Source organism: Microcaecilia unicolor, chromosome 13 (genome assembly GCF_901765095.1).
Source record: "Microcaecilia unicolor chromosome 13, aMicUni1.1, whole genome shotgun sequence".
Lineage (NCBI taxonomy): Eukaryota > Metazoa > Chordata > Amphibia > Gymnophiona > Siphonopidae > Microcaecilia > Microcaecilia unicolor.
The window spans coordinates 31,704,177-31,722,827 of record NC_044043.1 but is presented as its reverse complement, the minus strand read 5'-3'; the positions used below and the strand labels follow the sequence as shown (position 1 = coordinate 31,722,827).

Genomic DNA, 18,651 nt, shown 5'->3' with positions numbered 1-18,651 from the left:
TGATTTAAGGGGGGAAGAACTGAGGTGAAGAAATTTGAGAATGACCAGTTGGTGAAGACAAGATCGAGGTAGTAGTCATGCTGGCAAGTACAGGGATACTGGAGCATAGCTGAAGATTGAATGAGGTTAAAGCAAGAAACTCAAGACATGAGTCAGAGGGGGTTATTAGCATGAATGTTAATGTCTACAAGGATGAGGGAAGGGAAGGATAGTTTAAGATAGAAGGAAAGCTAGGAGTCAAAGTCATTTAAAAAGGAAGAGAGGGGTTTTTCAGGGGCCTGATACATGACAGCTACCCGGCGGGGTAATGGAGTAAATAAATGGAATGAGTGAATTTCTAAGGAAGAAAAGGTGTGAGACTGAGGTGGAGTTGAGATGTATAGGAGAAAAGGTAACCTCTGTGACAGAGGGCAGCAACTGAAGCACAAGCTTCAGGTCTCTGTTAGAGCAAGAAGATGTAGAGTATGAAATAAAGAGGTTGTGAATGTAGGCAAGCTTGTTGGGAGATAGAGCAGACATTCCACAGAGCATATAAAAAAAGGGAGAGAAAGAGGATGACAGTCTGACTTGCACAGGTGGGATCAGAGTTGATTTGGAGAGCCTTGATTGGTACCGATATCCCCAGTGGTGATGAGGAAAAAAGGGAAGGCATGATGACAGTGACAAAGATGAGATGTGCTCAGACAGAATGGACATGGACAAATGAAAGAAAAAAAACATTGAAGCTTGAGAACTAGAAAGGTAAAAGACATAATGGCTGATAAGGTAATGAAAGTAGACAATGAAAGGTATGGTCTTAAGGTATGAGATGGGGAATAGGATTAGCATCATAAAGAGAAAGTGTAGTGGAGCCACTGGATGTAGAAAGTGAAGCGAAAATACCAACCTGTAGAGATAAAACATTGCGGGTGCCTCATCTGCATCTAGGAGCAGCACAGGGTAGCAGGAGTGGAAGTCCAAGTGGTTTGGGTTGGATCTGAAGTCACCCTGGAGGATGCTGGGAGGAATATGTAAGATGGGCAGCACAACCTCCTACAGTGCCGTGAGAGTACTGCTAGGGGTAGGCCAGTTCCATTTTAAACTCAAACAGAAATGGGGCATGACTGACTGGGGATTGCTTCTGTTCTCATTAGACACAAGGGAGACTCTTGGTAAGAGGCAGGGGTGATATTAGAGGCTTCTGTCTGCCAGGGGCAGGGGTTGAGAATGGGGAGGGGGGTCTGAAGGATGTCAGAATTATGATCAGAGGGGGAAGGGGTATCTTGGCTATTGGGATCAGGGATTTTAAAAAGCTGCAGGTATGGAAATTAGGGAAGAGTAGGATGCTATTTTTTTTCTCGTGTGGTGCTTTTAAAAAGTGCTGCTCCTACTGGTTATACCAGCAAATATATATGCAGTCCTGTATATCTTTCTAGGTATTTTACAAGAGACTCCACATTTGACAGAACCTTTTGTAAAATGCCACAGGAATTTTCCCTGTCTGGTCCTAGATGTCACAATTCCCATCTCAAAGTGCTATATAAAATAGGCTTTCATATTGACTTTGTATAATACAGGAGCTTTGTTTGTTACAAGAACTTTTGTTGCTAATAATGATCTCATTTTTTAAGTACTAACCTATTTTATTTTTGCAATAAACCATTACATACCCAAGACTCATTCTCAGAGGCAAATTCTCCCCTAAGTACAATAAATTGTACCTTCCCTACACTAGTCTAACTTCATTAGGAATCTGTAATAACACTTGCTCAGAAGAGCATAACGCTTGGTCAGGAATATACTGTGAAATATGGGTGAGTAAATACAGTGGGGCTGTAGCATGAATAACTTTGTAAACCATAATTAATATTTTAATTTCAATTTTTGAAGCAATGTTAAAATATTTCCCGACTCTAAAACCTTGGAATGCCCCCTAGTTCAACAGTTTGTTCATGTTCATTTCTATTTGATATACTGCCCATAACCAAATATCTAAGCAGTTTACAAAATTATAGAACAGAGTCAAAATGGATTCAGCCATGGGAGACGAAGCAATGTTCTGCATATGAACTGGTAACTGGTTAAAAGATAGAATACAGAGTTAAATAACTGAATCTCTCAATGGAGAAAGATGAATAGCGGAGTGCCCCAGAGATCAGTTCTAAGACCGGTGCTTTTTAACATATTTATAAATGATCTTTAAATGGAAATGGCAAATGAGCAGATTAAATCTGCAAATGACACAAAACTATTCAGAGTTGCTAAATCACATGAACACTGAGAAAATACAGGAGAACCTTATTAAATTGGAAGACCGGAAATTTAATGTGGACAAATGCAAAGTGATGCTCCTACTGGTTATACCAGCAAATATATATGCAGTCCTGTATATCTTTCTAGGTATTTTACAAGAGACTCCACATTTGACAGAACCTTTTGTAAAATGCCACAGGAATTTTCCCTGTCTGGTCCTAGATGTCACAATTCCCATCTCAAAGTGCTATATAAAATAGGCTTTCATATTGACTTTGTATAATACAGGAGCTTTGTTTGTTACAAGAACTTTTGTTGCTAATAATGATCTCATTTTTTAAGTACTAACCTATTTTATTTTTGCAATAAACCATTACATACCCAAGACTCATTCTCAGAGGCAAATTCTCCCCTAAGTACAATAAATTGTACCTTCCCTACACTAGTCTAACTTCATTAGGAATCTGTAATAACACTTGCTCAGAAGAGCATAACGCTTGGTCAGGAATATACTGTGAAATATGGGTGAGTAAATACAGTGGGGCTGTAGCATGAATAACTTTGTAAACCATAATTAATATTTTAATTTCAATTTTTGAAGCAATGTTAAAATATTTCCCGACTCTAAAACCTTGGAATGCCCCCTAGTTCAACAGTTTGTTCATGTTCATTTCTATTTGATATACTGCCCATAACCAAATATCTAAGCAGTTTACAAAATTATAGAACAGAGTCAAAATGGATTCAGCCATGGGAGACGAAGCAATGTTCTGCATATGAACTGGTAACTGGTTAAAAGATAGAATACAGAGTTAAATAACTGAATCTCTCAATGGAGAAAGATGAATAGCGGAGTGCCCCAGAGATCAGTTCTAAGACCGGTGCTTTTTAACATATTTATAAATGATCTTTAAATGGAAATGGCAAATGAGCAGATTAAATCTGCAAATGACACAAAACTATTCAGAGTTGCTAAATCACATGAACACTGAGAAAATACAGGAGAACCTTATTAAATTGGAAGACCGGAAATTTAATGTGGACAAATGCAAAGTGATGCATACTGGGAAGAATAATTCAAATTATAGCTACATTTTTATTTATTTTATTTATTTATTTATTGCATTTGTATCCCACATTTTCCCACCTCTTTGCAGGCTCAATGTGGCTTACATGATACTAGGTCCCACATTAGGAGTTGCCACCCAGAAATAAGATCTAGGTGTCATCGTGGACAATATGCTAAAATCTTCTACTCAGTGTGTGGTGGTGGTCAAAAAAGAAAACAGAATTAGAGGGTGACTGAAAACAGGATTTTCAGTTTTGGCTGAAACTGCTGCAGCATAAATTTACCTCTCAGTTTCAGCCCAAACCGAAGCAGAAAACCCTTGTACTTCCCTCCCTCCCCCCCCCCCCCCCCGGCAGACAGAAGGTTCCCTGGGCCACCAACACCACTCAATGACAAACTTTGCCCTCCCACCACCCAAAGGCCCTCCTCAGGTCTACCTTTAGAAGACCTGATGGTCTAGTGATATCTTTGGGGATCTAGTGACCTCTTCAGGGCACAAGTGATCCCGAGTTGCTCCTGCCCATGCTGGCTCCTCAGTCAAAATGGCTACTATGATTTCCTATGGTAGCTTCATGAGATGCAGCAGCCATTTTGAGATTGAAAGTGACAAGGGCAGGAGCAATCCCCAGTTACTCCTGCCCATGCTGATTCCTATCTCAAAAAGGCTGTCATGGAGCAGCCATTTTGACTGTGGAACCAGCATGGGCAAGAGTGACTCGAGATTATTGCTGGCCCAAAGAGGCCACTAGACTACCAGGGCTTCTAAAGGCAGGCCTTTGGGTTGTGGGAGGGCAGTGGGAAGAGAGTGGTCATGTGGGGGGGGGGGGGGGGTCAGGTTTTGTTTCAGCACAAAATGCACTGGCACTTTCAATCAAAACTAAAGCATGGTCAGACATGGATTTTGGTCCACTTTTGGTACCAACAACAAAATTCAGTTGCCCTCTAACTTAAGTTTGAAGCTGCCTCACTAAAGAAGTGTAACAATGCATAGTTACCGTGTTTCCACGAAAATAGGACATCCCCCGAAAATAAGACCTAGTAGAGGTTTTGCTGCAATTGGTAAATTAAGGCCTCCCCCGAAAGTAAGACCTAGCAAAGTTTTTCTTTTGAAGAAGGGCCGCCGAGAGCCGGACAAGACCACCGCCCCCACCCGAGGTCGCCCCCCCCACCCAAGATCGCCGTGCCCCCCCTCCACCTGCCCTCCGTCGCTACCGGAACTAACCTGAAGCGCCTCCTTTCACCTTCGCAGCAAGCAGCAGCAGGGCAGACCTCTCCTTCCTTCCGTGCCCCGCCCTCGCAGACGTTACTGCTTGCTGCGAGTGCGAAGGTGAAAGGAGGCATTTAAGGTTAGTTCCGGCCGGGAGCGACGGAGGGCAGGTGGAGGGGGGGCCCGGCGACCCTAATGTTTCCCCGAAAAATAAAGACATCCCCTGAAAATATGACCTAGCGCGTCTTGGGGAGCAAAAATTAATATAAGACAGTGTCTTATTTTCGAGGAAACACGGTATATGCAGTCACTACTTCAGAACAATTTCCATACTGCATGCTTCTATGACTAATTAAACCAGCTATAAGAGGTGCATAGATTGAATTACCATTGAATACATACATGTGGTCCTACCTGCATTCTGCCTCAAAATGATTAAATTGTAAACTTAATACTGAGTCAGGAAAGCCTTTAATTAACTAGGTGCAATTTGTTTTATATTTGAACTAATCTGTCAAGTATTCAGAAGAATTTAATAACATGACAGTGCTGGTACACGAGAAGTCTGGTCTTTCCTCATAGGGTTTGGAATGAGGTACCTGAATGTAGAACAGTATGTACAGAATGCCACAGAAGAGCTGACAGCTCTTCAAATTCATCATGCTAAATTCAGCTTATGGTCTACTGTCACCTGAAGAAAGGGAGAAAGCAGCATTCACAATGAGCTGATGCGGGGGAGGGGGGAGCTTACTTAAGACGGCAGTTTGCTGACTTGCTCCATGAAACGCTTTGCCCTAGGTCCTGTTCTCAATAGTGAAAAGTTAATCTAAGGCCTGGGTTTTCTCAGAGGAACCCAGACCTAATGCCTCTTTACCTGGATCGATGGATGTGTTCGTGGTGCGTGGCCCGGGACCTTAAACTCTGGAGCACAATTTGGCTGGAGAAGGCAATGGGGTGGAAGTTGGTTTCTCCTCCCTCAAGGTGGTCAGCTTGTCTCCAGATGAACGGAGTTCGCCGGCACAGCCACACCAACAACACTAGCAAGAGAAGGCGCTGAGTTGAGTAGCACTGAGAAAGTTTACGCCAGAGACGCATAAAGGGAGAGGGATAAGAACCTGTGGCTGCTGTGACACAGGGGACAACTGTGAAAGAACCAGCTAAGCAAGAACTTTTGCAGTCTAAAGAGGTTTGGTTGCAGGAGACAGTCACTTCTGGAGCCACAGGTATTTTATTAGCTTTGATGAGGCCTAGGATTGAACTGACTCTGTTGCGGAGACCATCTGTCTTTAATTTAGAATTGATATTGGAGGCTATTTCATCTCTTCAAATATCACTGGGAGCTCAGATACAGTCTATCTTCACACTGCAGCTTAATAATATCTAGAATGCAGTAATTGAGAAAACAAGTTAACATTTTGGAAAATAAGACTGAACATATAGAGACAAAGTTTCAAGCCCTAGAAACTAAAGGATGAAAGACATTGTGAATACCTGCAATAAAATGGAAAACCTGGAAAATGCTGACAGGCGTCAGAATTTAAGATTAATTAATGTTCCTAAAGGGGAAGGCGAGTGAAGAGAGACGAGAGGAGATGGTGTCCATGAAGGGAAGCGAAGAGATGGAAACTAGATTTGAGAAGGAGGAAGAAAAATGGACGAAAGCGGAATGTAAATATGGATAAAGGGCAGGAAGTGAAGGAGGAGAAAAAAAAAAAAAAAAAAGAGAGTGAATAGACAGGAGGTCCAGGAAACAGAGCACATGGAAGCAGAACCAAAGCCCGTGAAAAAATATAATTAGAAAGATTTTAAAATTCACCAGACAACAAAGGTGAGATAAATTATTTTATTTGCAGTTTAGTAATTAAAAAAATGTCAGTTTTGACAATTTACATCTGCTGTCTATATATTGCACTGTACAGAAGGAAATGTGAGGGGGCACTATTAAACATTTTAATCGATGCACAGCCCTATAATTTATGTTTAACAGTTGCATTGCTATTACATATACAGTAGTTATGATGGTAAAATTATGTATAATCATACCTGATAATTTTCTTTCCATTAATCATAGCTGATCAATCCATAGACTGGTGGGTTGTGTCCATCTACCAGCAGGTGGAGATAGAGAGCAAACTTTTGCCTCCCTATATGTGGTCATGTGCTGCCGGAAACTCCTCAGTATGTCGATATCAAAGCTCCATCCGCAGGACTCAGCACTTAGAGAATTACACCCACGAAGGGACACTCTGCCCAGCTCACCACCGCCGAAACGGGGGAGGGGAATTAACCCAGCTCATCCCCACACAAGTGGGGGAGGGGAATCCGTCCAGCTCATCCCCGCGGAGCGGGGGAGGGACACCACACCCGCCGATGCGGGGGGATCTGGCTTATCCTGCAACCGCAACCGCGGGAGGAGCTGACTGACCCTAACACCGCCGAAGCGGGAAGGGTACAAAGCTGCCCTACAGCCGCACGAAGCGGGAGGGAGTGCCGGCAGAATTTATGTCTCAATCCAGCCCCGTAAAACGGAGGGGAGAGGAATGCAGCAGCTCACTGTAACACAAACTCGTCTCAACTCTTGAAGAATCCAAGTGAAAAAACTTGAACACGAAGTCTTTCTGAAGAAACTGAAGACTAAACTTGAACCTGAAATGCAACCAGAATAAAAACAGTACAGATATCTGGGAGGGGCTATGGATTGATCAGCTATGATTAATGGAAAGAAAATTATCAGGTATGATTATACATAATTTTACCTTCCATATCATCAAGCTGATCAATCCATAGACTGGTGGGATGTACCGAAGCAGTACTCACCCAGGGCGGGACATTGAAATCCCTGACCTCAACACTGAAGCTCCAAACCGGGCCTCCGCCCGTGCAGCCACAGTCAAACGGTAATGCTTGGAGAATGTATGAGCCGAAGCCCAAGTTGCCGCCTTGCATATCTCTTCCAAGGAGACGGACCCGGCCTCTGCCATCGAGGTCGCCTGAGCTCTCGTGGAGTGAGCCTTCAGCTGGATAGGCGGCACCTTCCCTGCGGCCACATAAGCCGCTGCAATGGCTTCCTTGACCCATCTTGCCACTGTAGGCTTAGCAGCCTGCAGACCCTTACGAGGACCTGTAAACAGGACAAACAGATGATCCGATTTCCGGAAATCATTGGTCACTTCCAAGTATCTGATGATGACTCGTCTCACATCCAGATATTTAAGAGCAGAGTACTCCTCTGGGTAGTCCTCCCTACGAAAGGAAGGGAGACAGAGCTGCTGATTCACATGGAAGCGAGAAACAATCTTGGGCAGGAAGGAAGGCACTGTGCGAATAGTCACTCCTGCTCAGTGAACTGCAGAAAAGGCTCTCGACATGAGAGCGCCTGGAGCTCGGAAACTCTTCTGGCTGAAGTGATAGCCACCAAAAAGACTGCTTTCAACGTCAGGTCTTTCAGAGATGCCCTCGACAAGGGTTCAAAAGGCGGCTTCTGCAAGGCTCTTAACACCAGGTTGAGATTCCACGCAGGCACCACTGAGTGCAGAGGAGGGCGCAGGTGATTAACTCCCTTGAGAAAGCGCACCACATCTGGCTGCGAAGCCAGGGAAGCACCCTTCAGGCGGCCCCTGAAGCAAGCCAGAGCCGCTACCTGGACTTTAAGGGAACTGAGCGACAGGCCTTTCTCCAGACCTTCTTGCAGGAACGCCAACACTGAAGAAATTGGAGCAGTGAAGGGAGAAAGTGAGCCTGCTTCACACCACGCTGCAAAGATACGCCAAACCCTGGCGTAAGCAGTAGAAGTAGAGCGCTTCCTCACTCTTAGCATAGTGGCAATGACCTTGTCTGAGAAGCCCTTCTTCCTCAGACGCTGCCGCTCAATAGCCAGGCCGTAAGACCAAAGGGGGAGGGATCCTCCATCACCACGGGACCCTGATGTAACAGGCCCTGCTCCACTGAGAGCCGCAGAGGATCGTCGACTGAGAGCCTGATCAAGTCCGCATACCAGGGACGTCTGGGCCAATCCGGACCCACCAGGATTACCCTGCCGGGATGCTTTGCCACCCGGTCTAGCACCCTGCCCAACATGGGCCAGGGCGGGAACACATAGAGAAGCTCTTGTGTCGGCCACTGTTGGAGAAGAGCATCTACTCCCAGGGATCGAGGGTCCCGTCCTCTGCTGAAAAAGCGCGGCACTTGGCAATTGGCCGATGACGCCAACAGATCTAGGCTCGGCTGGCCCCAGCGCTTCGTGATGTCCAAGAACGCCTGAGCAGATAGTTGCCACTCTCCGGGCTCCAAGGTATGGCGACTGAGAAAGTCCGCCTTGACATTCATGACTCCGGCAATGTGGGCCGCTGAAAGCTGCTCCAGGTTCGCTTCCGCCCACTGGCATAGACTCATAGCCTCCTTGGCTAGAGGGGCGCTCTTGGTACCTCCCTGGCGGTTGATATAAGCCACAGCCGTGGCATTGTCCGACAGGACCCGTACAGGCTTCAACACCAGTACCGGGATGAACTCCAAAACACCAACCGAATGGCTCTGAGTTCCAGGAGGTTGATAGACCACTTGCCTCTGCAGGAGACCAGAGCCCCTGCGCTGTCCTTCCCAAGCATTGGGCTCCCCAGCCCATCAAAGAGGCGTCTGTCGTGACGACAATCCACTCCGGGGTCACCAGAGGCATTCCTGCAGACAACTTGACTGTCTGCGTCCACCAGCTCAGCGCCTTGCGCACTGCTGGGTCCAAGGGAAGGCGCACAGCATAATCCTCCGACATCGGAGTCCAGCGCAACAGCAGAGATAGCTGTAGTGGTCTCATATGAGCCCTGGCTCAGGGCACTACTTCCATCATGGCCGTCATAGAGCCCAACAGCTGCACGTAGTCCGAAGCCCGAATAGGAGAGGCTACTAGGAACTAGTCCACCTGAGCCTGAAGCTTGACAATCCGATTGTCTGGCAGGAACACTCTGCCCACTTGGGTGTCGAATCGAACTCCCAGATACTCCAGGGACTGAGTCGGGCGCAGCTGGCTCTTCTTCCAGTTGATGATCCATCCTAGGGAGCTCAAAAGAGCAACTACCCGGTCCATAGCTTGCCGCACTCTGCATAAGAGGGGGCTCGGATCAACCAGTCGTCCAGATAAGGATGGACTTGTACTTCTTCCTTTAGCAGGAAGGCCTCTATGACCCCCATTACTTTGGAAAAGGTCCGCGGAGCAGTAGCCAACCCGAAAGGGAGGGCTCTGAACTGGAAGTGTCGTCTCAGGACTGTAAAACGCAGAAAGCGTTGGAGAGGAGGCCAGATGGGAATATGCAGGTACGCTTCCTAGATGCCCAAGGAAGCCAAGAACTCTCCTGCCTTCACTGCCGCTATAACAGAGCGGAGAGTCTCCACTTTCAAGGCCCGATTGACCCCTTTGAGGTCGAGGATAGGCCGGACAGAATCTCCTTTCTTTGGTACCACAAAGTAAATGGAGTAACGTCCCTTGCCAATCTGATTTTTTGGCACCGGAACGACCGCACCCAGGCGGATCAGGGTGTCCAAGGTCTGCTGCACTGCCACAGCTTTGACCGGAGACTTGCAGGGAGAGAGTACAAACCCGTCTCTTAAGGGTCGGCAGAACTCTAGCTTGTAGCCGTCTCTGATGACTTCCAGCACCCAAGCTTGTGAAGTTACTGTGGTCCGCTCACCCAGAAACGAGGACAGCCGTCCTCCAATCTGCACTGGGGCGTGGACCAAGGCCCCGTCACTGGGTACGAGACCCTGGGGGAGGACCGGAGGGAGCACCTCCGGGACGGCGGTCTCTGCGAAATGAATGCTGCTTGGGGGAGAAAAACCTCTTGAAGGAAGAGGGGGCAGAGGAGCCCGACCTGCCCGGGCGGTACCGACGGGCTTCCTGAAACCGTCCTCTGGAGGTACCGGGACGAGTACTAGCCCGAGCCCTGACCTCTGGTAACTTCTGCCCTTAGACGTGCCGAGATCGGTCACGATTTTGTCCAGCTCGACCCCAAAGAGCAGCTTGCCTTTAAAAGGCAATCTAGCCAGGCGGGATTTAGAGGCGTGGTCAGCAGACCAATGTTTCAGCCAAAGCCACCGCCGCGCAGAGACTGTCTGAGCCATGCCTTTAGCTGAGGCTCTCAAGACATCATACAGCAAGTCTGCCAAATAGGCTAGGCCCGATTCCAGGGCCGGCCAATCAACCCTCAAGGAATGATCCGAGGGGGAAGCCCGCTGCACCATAGTCAGGCACGCCCTGGCCACATAGGAACCGCAAACCGAGGCCTGCAAACTTAAAGCAGTTGCCTCAAAGGACGACCTTAAGGCCGCCTCCAATCTTCTGTCTTGGGCGTCCTTTAGGGCCGTGCCACCTTCCACCGGCAAAGCCGTTTTCTTAGTCACCGCAGTGATTAAAGAATCCACAGTAGGCCACAGATAGGCCTCACGTTCACTTTCAGGTAAAGGATAGAGGCGGGACATAGCCCTAGCCACCTTGAGGCTCGCTTTCGGGACATCCCATTGAGCCGAAATTAAGGTGTGCATGGCATCATGCACGTGGAAGGTTCTAGGCGGGCGCTTCGTCCCCAGCATAATGGCAGAGCCAACAGGGGCTGAGGGAGAGACGTCCTCCGGAGAGGAAATCTTCAAAATGCCCATGGCCTGCACTAACAGGTTGGGCAAATCCTCTGGGCTAAACGCGCTGCAGAGGGGTCATCCGCTCCATCCGAGCGGGGATCCGTCTCCTCCAAGGAATCCGCAAAGGACCGTTGGGAGACCTCAGACACGCTGCCCTCATCTACATCGGAGGAGACACAGTCCTCCAAGGCCTGGAAATCAACCCGAGGGCGTTTACCTCTGGGAACCTCAACCTCTTTATCAGAAGAGGGAGCAGGGGCAGCGTTGTGCATGAGGAAAGCCTGATGCAGCAGCAAAACAAACTCGGGGGAGAAACCCCCCAGACTGTGCACTTCCGCAGCCTGGGCAACAGCCCTAGACGCACCCTCAACCGGCGCTCGCAAGAGCGGGGGAGAAACATGCTGCGCATCCAAAATGGCGTCCGGCGCGACACTCCGCGAAGGAGCCGCGCGGGAAGAGCGGCGCTTACTTTAGCCGCTTTGTGCCCTCGCCCAAATTAAGGGCGTTCATGGCATTAATGTCTCCAACCTCAAGGGCGGCCCCGAAGAAGCCGTCCGAGCCGTGTGGCCGGCCAAGATGGCGGAGGCGAGGAGCGGGGGATGGGCGTTTATGGCGGGAAAAACCGCCACGCCGGAGGAAGGACCGGGACATTCATCGGTCACGAAACTGTCACCCAACAAGGGCGAATCAGGCTGTAAGACCCCCGCATCCCCTCTAGAAGCGCTCAAGCGATCCGGGGAGCGACCCTTTGCGCCCTCGCCCTCCGACGCCATATGCCACGAGGAGAAGAATCGGGGAACCCCCTGCCCGCTATAAAAAGGTAAAAATTACCTGCTTGCCGCTCCGAGCTGTAACGAACTGGTGTCCCAGTGAGTAGCTGCAATGAACGTTTAAATAAACGTCGAAATAAACGCCTTTAAGGACGTTTAAAATTTTTTTTTTTTTTAAACGGAGCCAGCGGGAGGGGGGAGAAAAGGAGGGACCTGGCACCACCAGGTTTGCACTTGCTCAAAAGAGCCCTCAACCCCAGGCCTCAACAAAACCTAAGGATTAGGCTTGGAGGCCTAGCCAGAGCTGCTGCTGTGTGTGACCACCACCTGCTGAGATAGAGAACATACTGAGGAGTTTCCGGCAGCACATGACCACATATAGGGAGGCAAAAGTTTGCTCTCTATCTCCACCTGCTGGTAGATGGACACAACCCACCAGTCTATGGATTGATCAGCTTGATGATATGGAATGTGTTTTTACAGTTCTGCATTGGTCTTATTTTACGGCATAGTACAGTCATTACAGTATGTTTTTAGCACTCCAGTCATGCTGCAGAATGTGCTATAGTGTTAATACAGAATTTTTGAAAATCGGGAACTCTATGTCATTGTTTATGTATTGTTTGAAGGGTTACCATTGTTTAGTGTATAATCCAACAATGGATCAGTCCCATTTACGTCAAATAATTGACACTGTAGTGTATGTATAACCACTATAACCTAGAGGTTTATTGTTGTGCTGCTTTTCACTACTTAACCCTCTTGCTTCCTCCTTGTCTTGTCAGTATTTGTCCGTCTGACCTTTTCAGCTTAAGTTTTAGGATTGTAAACCGCCTTGACGATTTGACGATATAACAAATGTACTAATAAATAAAATAGATAAATTACTCCCTACCACTGATCCAGCATTTTTATTTCAGGAAACGTCTGTTTAGCAAACTGGCAGGTGAAACTAGGTGAAATAAACATGGCTATTGACTGGACTAGAGATGCACTTAATGATGCATACCTGACATCCACAGAATACAAAAAATGTGAGTGCTTCTGATGGCTTTCCACCTGTTCAAAACAACTGATTAACCTACAGAGCCCAAAAAAGAGGTTTTTATTTTTAGATATGTCTAAATAAATAACACTCCATAACAAAATAGCAGTCAGGCATTTCTGCTTCATTAACCTTAAATTGCAGTCTGTTCAAAAATCAGCTGTCAAACAAGTCCTCAACCCTTGAGGTAGTGTTAGAACATGATAAAAAGAGGTTCTGTAAATGGCATGTAATCTCAAAAACGTTCTCCTTTTGTGCTTACAGCTATTCATTTAAAATATTGATAAAGACCAGCTCTAGGGGAACATAATAATCCAACTCTTCAAAAAGAAAACCATTTAAAATTACAGCCTAAAAGGGCTAAATAGTATGATTATTTAATGTTCCTACTGGCTCCCAGTACTGGGCATTATAAGGCCAGGACTTAACTAGTACAGTAAAAGAAGCAAAACAGGACAAAGCAACTTTAGCTGCCAGAACCATAATATTTTCTAAGGTTCAATCATGTAATGAATTGCAGACCTGGGATTATGCGTACATAAATGCTCTGATTTTATTTAAGAGTCTTCAGCTGTGTCTTAGACTTTCAAATCATTGACCAAGGCAGGGCTTCCCAAGCCTAGTCTAATCTGAATATTTAAATAGCACAATTTCTGCTCCATCAAAGGTTAGTGTATCAGGGTTTAAAAAAGGTTTGGAGGAAAAGCCCATAATCTGCTGTTGGGATAGACATGGGGAAACCTCTGCTTGCCCTGGTATTGGTAGCATGGAATGTTGCTACTATTTAGGTTTCTGCCAGGTACTTGTGACCTGAATTGACCACTTGTTGGAAACAGGATACTGGGCTGGATGGGCCATTGGTACAACCCAGTATGGCTATTCTCATATTCTTATTTATGTATTGCATTTCCATCCCACATTTTCCCACCTAATGGTAGGTTCAATGTGGCTTACATGGAACAATGGGGCGGTTACAATCTTATGAGTGCTCAATACATAAAAAAAATACATTAATACAATTCTTAGTCTAGAGGCAAGGTTCTAGCCCACTCATTATTAAAACCACTGCTATCCTTACAATTTAAAAACCTATCCTGAAAACCCTAGTCAGTCAGTCAGTCATTCAGGGTTTGAAGATATCAACAACGAATTTGCATGAGATAATTTGTATACATTAGAAGCCATTCATATGTTTCATAGGACAGCTGGTCCCAGAACTGGCAAGATGGGGAGCTATTTTAACCCCGAGTCTTAGAGCAATGTAGGATTTGATATGAGAGGGAACGATGGGACTACTTGAAAATACTGATCATAGTACGAATAAATTTTTAGGAAGGTCCTTAATGAAAACTACTGCACTAGCATTCAACTTTCAAAAGGGAGACTATGATTAAATGAGAAAAATGGTTAAAATAAAATTAAATAAAAGAACCAGCTGCAAAAGTTAAGAGCTTACATCAGGCAAAGATATTACTCAAAACGTTGTTCCAGGATGAAAAGCCAGAATCAAATACAGAAGTCTAAAGCTTCTAAAGAACTTTATTCTCCAAAATAAACAAGGTGCATGGACAATCTTTAGAAGCACTGGATTTCTAAATTTGATTCTGGCTTTTCATCCTCGAATACCTTTTTCTTGCCTTCCACCCCTTCTCCTTTGATTTGAAGTTTTCTGAAACTACTGCTTTCCTCCTTTTTCCTGTTATGGATATTACTCAAACGTACCATCTTGGAAGTTCAGACCAAACGTAGTCCATGCATTAAAAAAAAGCAGAAGGTAAAGTCAAATGACTGCCTGCATGGATAAAAGAAGAGGCAAAAGAAGCTATAAAAAGAGCATCTTATTAAAAATGGAAAGTTTGATCCAAATGAAGAAAATAGAGGGGGGGGGGGGGGGGGTACATACGCACTGGCTCATTATTTGCAATACACTTTCAACAATTTTCTTTAGAATCGTATGCTCTCTATGATTAGGAATTGAGTTGTGCTTTCTCGTGTATAACATCGGAGGTACAACATATCCTATTGCACACCATATTTTCAGATTCCTGAGGCAGGAGCCTAAGCGCCGAAACACAGCTGCTGTGTCAAGTCTTTGGTGCATATCTAATAAAATGCCTATACATAAGAACTATTGTGTCTTCGGTCTGTGTGCTCTACGGTCATAGGGACAGAGTGTCCCCTCGCTTTCTGTGGTTGATCTTTCTCTTCACTGTATGCATAGCATTGATCAGGCAGGTAAAAGAGAATTTGAAAAGAAGCTTTAGAGGCAAAAACTCATAATAAAAGCTTTTTGCAAGTAAATTTAAAGTAAGAAGCCAGTGATGATAATCAAGGGGTAAAGGGGGAATTCAGAGAGAACAAGTGGAGATACTAAATGAATTCTTTGCTTCAATCTTTACTGATGAGGCTGTAAGATTTTCACTAGATTGTTGTTTTGTTTTCCTTCTTCTTTCTTCTCTCCATCTATTTCTGGGATAAGCAGTATAGAATGTTTTGTACATTTTTGGGATCTTGCCGGGTATTTGTGACCTGGATTGGCCACTGTTGGAAACAGGATGCTGGGCTCGATGGACCTTTGGTCTTTCCCAGTATGGCAATACTTATGTACTTATCTTCTCCTCTCTCATTTTATTGTATTGTAAACCACCTTATTTTATTGTATCGTAAACCGCTTTGAAGCGGAACAGGTCATATGGCAGTATAACAAGCAGAAATAAATAAATAAATTAAAGAAACCCGTGCAAGAAATAGTATTCAACGGTGACATTTTGAAGGAACTTACTTTATATACTCAAACATAAAACTATCCGAGTATAACCCAGATAATAGTTCCCCTCCCCTACCCAAAAAAGGGGGAAAACTGCTAACTCGAGTATAAACCAGGGGGTTATATTCAAGTGTTTCTCTCCTTCTTCCCTCCCCATGGTCTCCTACATTTCTGCCTTCACCCCCTCCCCCATGGTGTCCTGCATGTTTCCCTTACCGTCCTCCCTTGGCTGATGCTGTGGGAAGGAGGAACAAAGTCACTCACTCAGTGGCGTCCCTGGATCACAAGTCTGGGGTGGTACAGTAACTCTCCTGGCTGACACTGACAGCATTGTGGTCGGCTGGTGGGGAGAGGAGTGGGGCCCTGTACAAGACAATGCTCCCAGGTAACCATAGGGCTGGTCCTGCAGGTATCTTCAAAAGTTGCAGGAAAGCCCAGCTCTGATGCTGATCTCATTCATTGTGAGATCAGCATTAGAGCTGCAGCTGCCCATTAGTTTTGAGCATATTCACGATACAGACAGAGGAGAGAATGAGCAGCAGTGACACAAGCAGCAAAATGTCCCAAGAGCAGTGTATATGCAAGAGGAGCAATGTGTGCAGCTGCTTAGGAACTGTGCCTAGCTGCGTGCTTTCTTCAGAGGAACACTGCTTGCATTTGGATATGTGATTCAGTAGGAACCTCTCTCTTCTAGCTCTGGAGCACACGAGGGCTAGAGATTGCTGGAAGGAGCCTACCTGCAGCCTGGTATCTTTGCTATATGCTATGCCATAGGAATGAACCGTGAGTTGCTGGGGTGGGGGGTGTTTGCTCTGCAGCCACAGGACACTGAGTGCTATGCTGCTGTGAGACTCTTTCCTGTGGCCTAGATAAGCTCATTAAGCTGGAAACAACCTGCGAGCTGTATGCTTCACACTCCTGTTTTAAGTAGTTATTTGCTAATGGTTAGCATGCACTAATGCCACTATCGCGCAATTATCTGCTGAAGGGCTCATTGCATAAAATGGGCCCTGTGGCAGATGGTGTGGCATAACCGTGTTGCCATGTGCCAATTATTAGCAAATGACTCCCTTCGTGATCTATGTGTGCTCATCCTGAGGAATACCTACAGATAAAAACTTCTTTAAAAAATATATACCTATACAGAACCCAGGGAATGCAGCTTGCACTTTAAATTCCCAACAGTTACTTAGAAGCGAGGTGATAGTTGGATTTGTGGCCTTCATTTCACAATATGAAACCTCTCAATGTGAATCCTACTAGACCAGGAGGTTCTCAACCCAGTCCTCGGGACACACCAAGTCAGTCAGGTTTTCAGGATACCCACAATGAATATGCATGAGATAGGCAGTGCAAATCTCCACTGTATACAAATCAATCTCATACATATTCACTGTGGATATCCTGAAACCTGACTGGCTTGGTGTGTCCCGAGGACTGAGTTGAGAACACCTGTACTAGTCCTATGTTGGACTTTTCCAAGCCTTACTACTTATCCTTCCTTTTCTAAATTCTTAAAAAATTATTTTTTTTCAGGCACTTTATGTATTCTATAAAGGTATCAAGCTACGAAACATCAAGCAGGGAGCAATTTGCAGCTAAGTAAACATGCAGGATTTTCAAAGTTAGTTCATGGCACTTGCTTACAAATTCAATTTCAACTCAGAGCAGTGATCTGAGCGAAATGACTGCTATAATGCAAGAATCCAAAAAGACAGTAGACAGTCAAATTTGAAAACATCTCATATTTTAAAGAAACCAATACCTTAATTTACCACAGATACCAGTGGTCATTCTGGAAGCATGAACACAATGGGAAAGGTGAGTATCAGGCTGACCAAACCTCATATCAGTTGTACTGAATGTGATCCAAATACTCTTATTAAAAGCTTTTTCTGAGCCATTGCTGAGGTTCAGAAGGAGACCTGAAGTATGGCAGCCAGAGCTGCTATGACTGGACTTATATATGTAGGAAAGAAATATCTAATCTTCAAATTTATATTTCACCCACTCCCCAATGGATCCAAGGAAGATCACATACAATAAGAAGACAGAAAAAAAAAGCTGGGAAGACATAAATTATTAGGTACAACAGTATTTATAAATACACAAATAACAAAGATAATTTCAGATAATTAAAATGCATCAAATTAAAGTTTTCAATTGCAGATGTAAAGGAATATAAGAAGGTTATAATCCAGTGGTTCCCAAACCTGGTCCTGGAGGCACCCTAGCCAGTCGGGTTTTCAGTATATCCACAATGAATATATTCATGAGAGAGATCTGCATGCAGTGGAGGCAGTGCATACAAATCTCTCTTATGAATATTCATTGTGGGTATCCTGAAAACCTGACTGGCTGGGATGCCTCTAGGATCAGGTTTGGGAACCACTGTTGCAATCTAATATTAGATGGCAAATTATTCCAAATTTTGAGAGCCTGGAATAATAAGAAATTTTCCCCAAATACCCTTTGCTGATGGATAACATAGAAGATAAAAAAACTTTAACATGAGGTGATCTCAAAGTCTAATCACATATTCTAGAGCCAAACCATGCAGCATATTTAAAAAAAAAAACCTACAGGCTAATTTAAAATGAATTTGGGCCAGAACCGGTTATCAATAGAGGAGTAACTCTATCAAACTTCCATGCATTAAAATCAACTTTGCTGCCGCGTTTTGCAAAAACTGTAATTTTCTAAAAAAAATCTAGCCAAAATACCAGAACACAGAATATTACACTAATCCAAAGAGGACTAAACTAGTAGTGCAAACAGTAAAGCGAATCGGATAAAACACAGTTAGTTCTAAGTGATCTATATTGTCTTATATTTAAAGAAAGCTTTCTTGAACAGACTACTCATCTGCAAATCCATTGACAATGAAGAATCTAACTCAACTCCTAACACTAACTGATTTTTCAACAAGTTTGCTGTGAA

The 18,651-nt window shown here is 45.0% G+C and overlaps 1 protein-coding gene across 2 annotated transcripts in view; it reads right to left on the bottom strand.

Annotated features, from left to right (window-relative positions):
* LOC115456489 (S-adenosyl-L-methionine-dependent tRNA 4-demethylwyosine synthase-like) overlaps positions 1–18,651 on the bottom strand; it is a 347,580-nt gene that overhangs the window by 97,033 nt on the left and 231,896 nt on the right. The window lies entirely within an intron of this gene.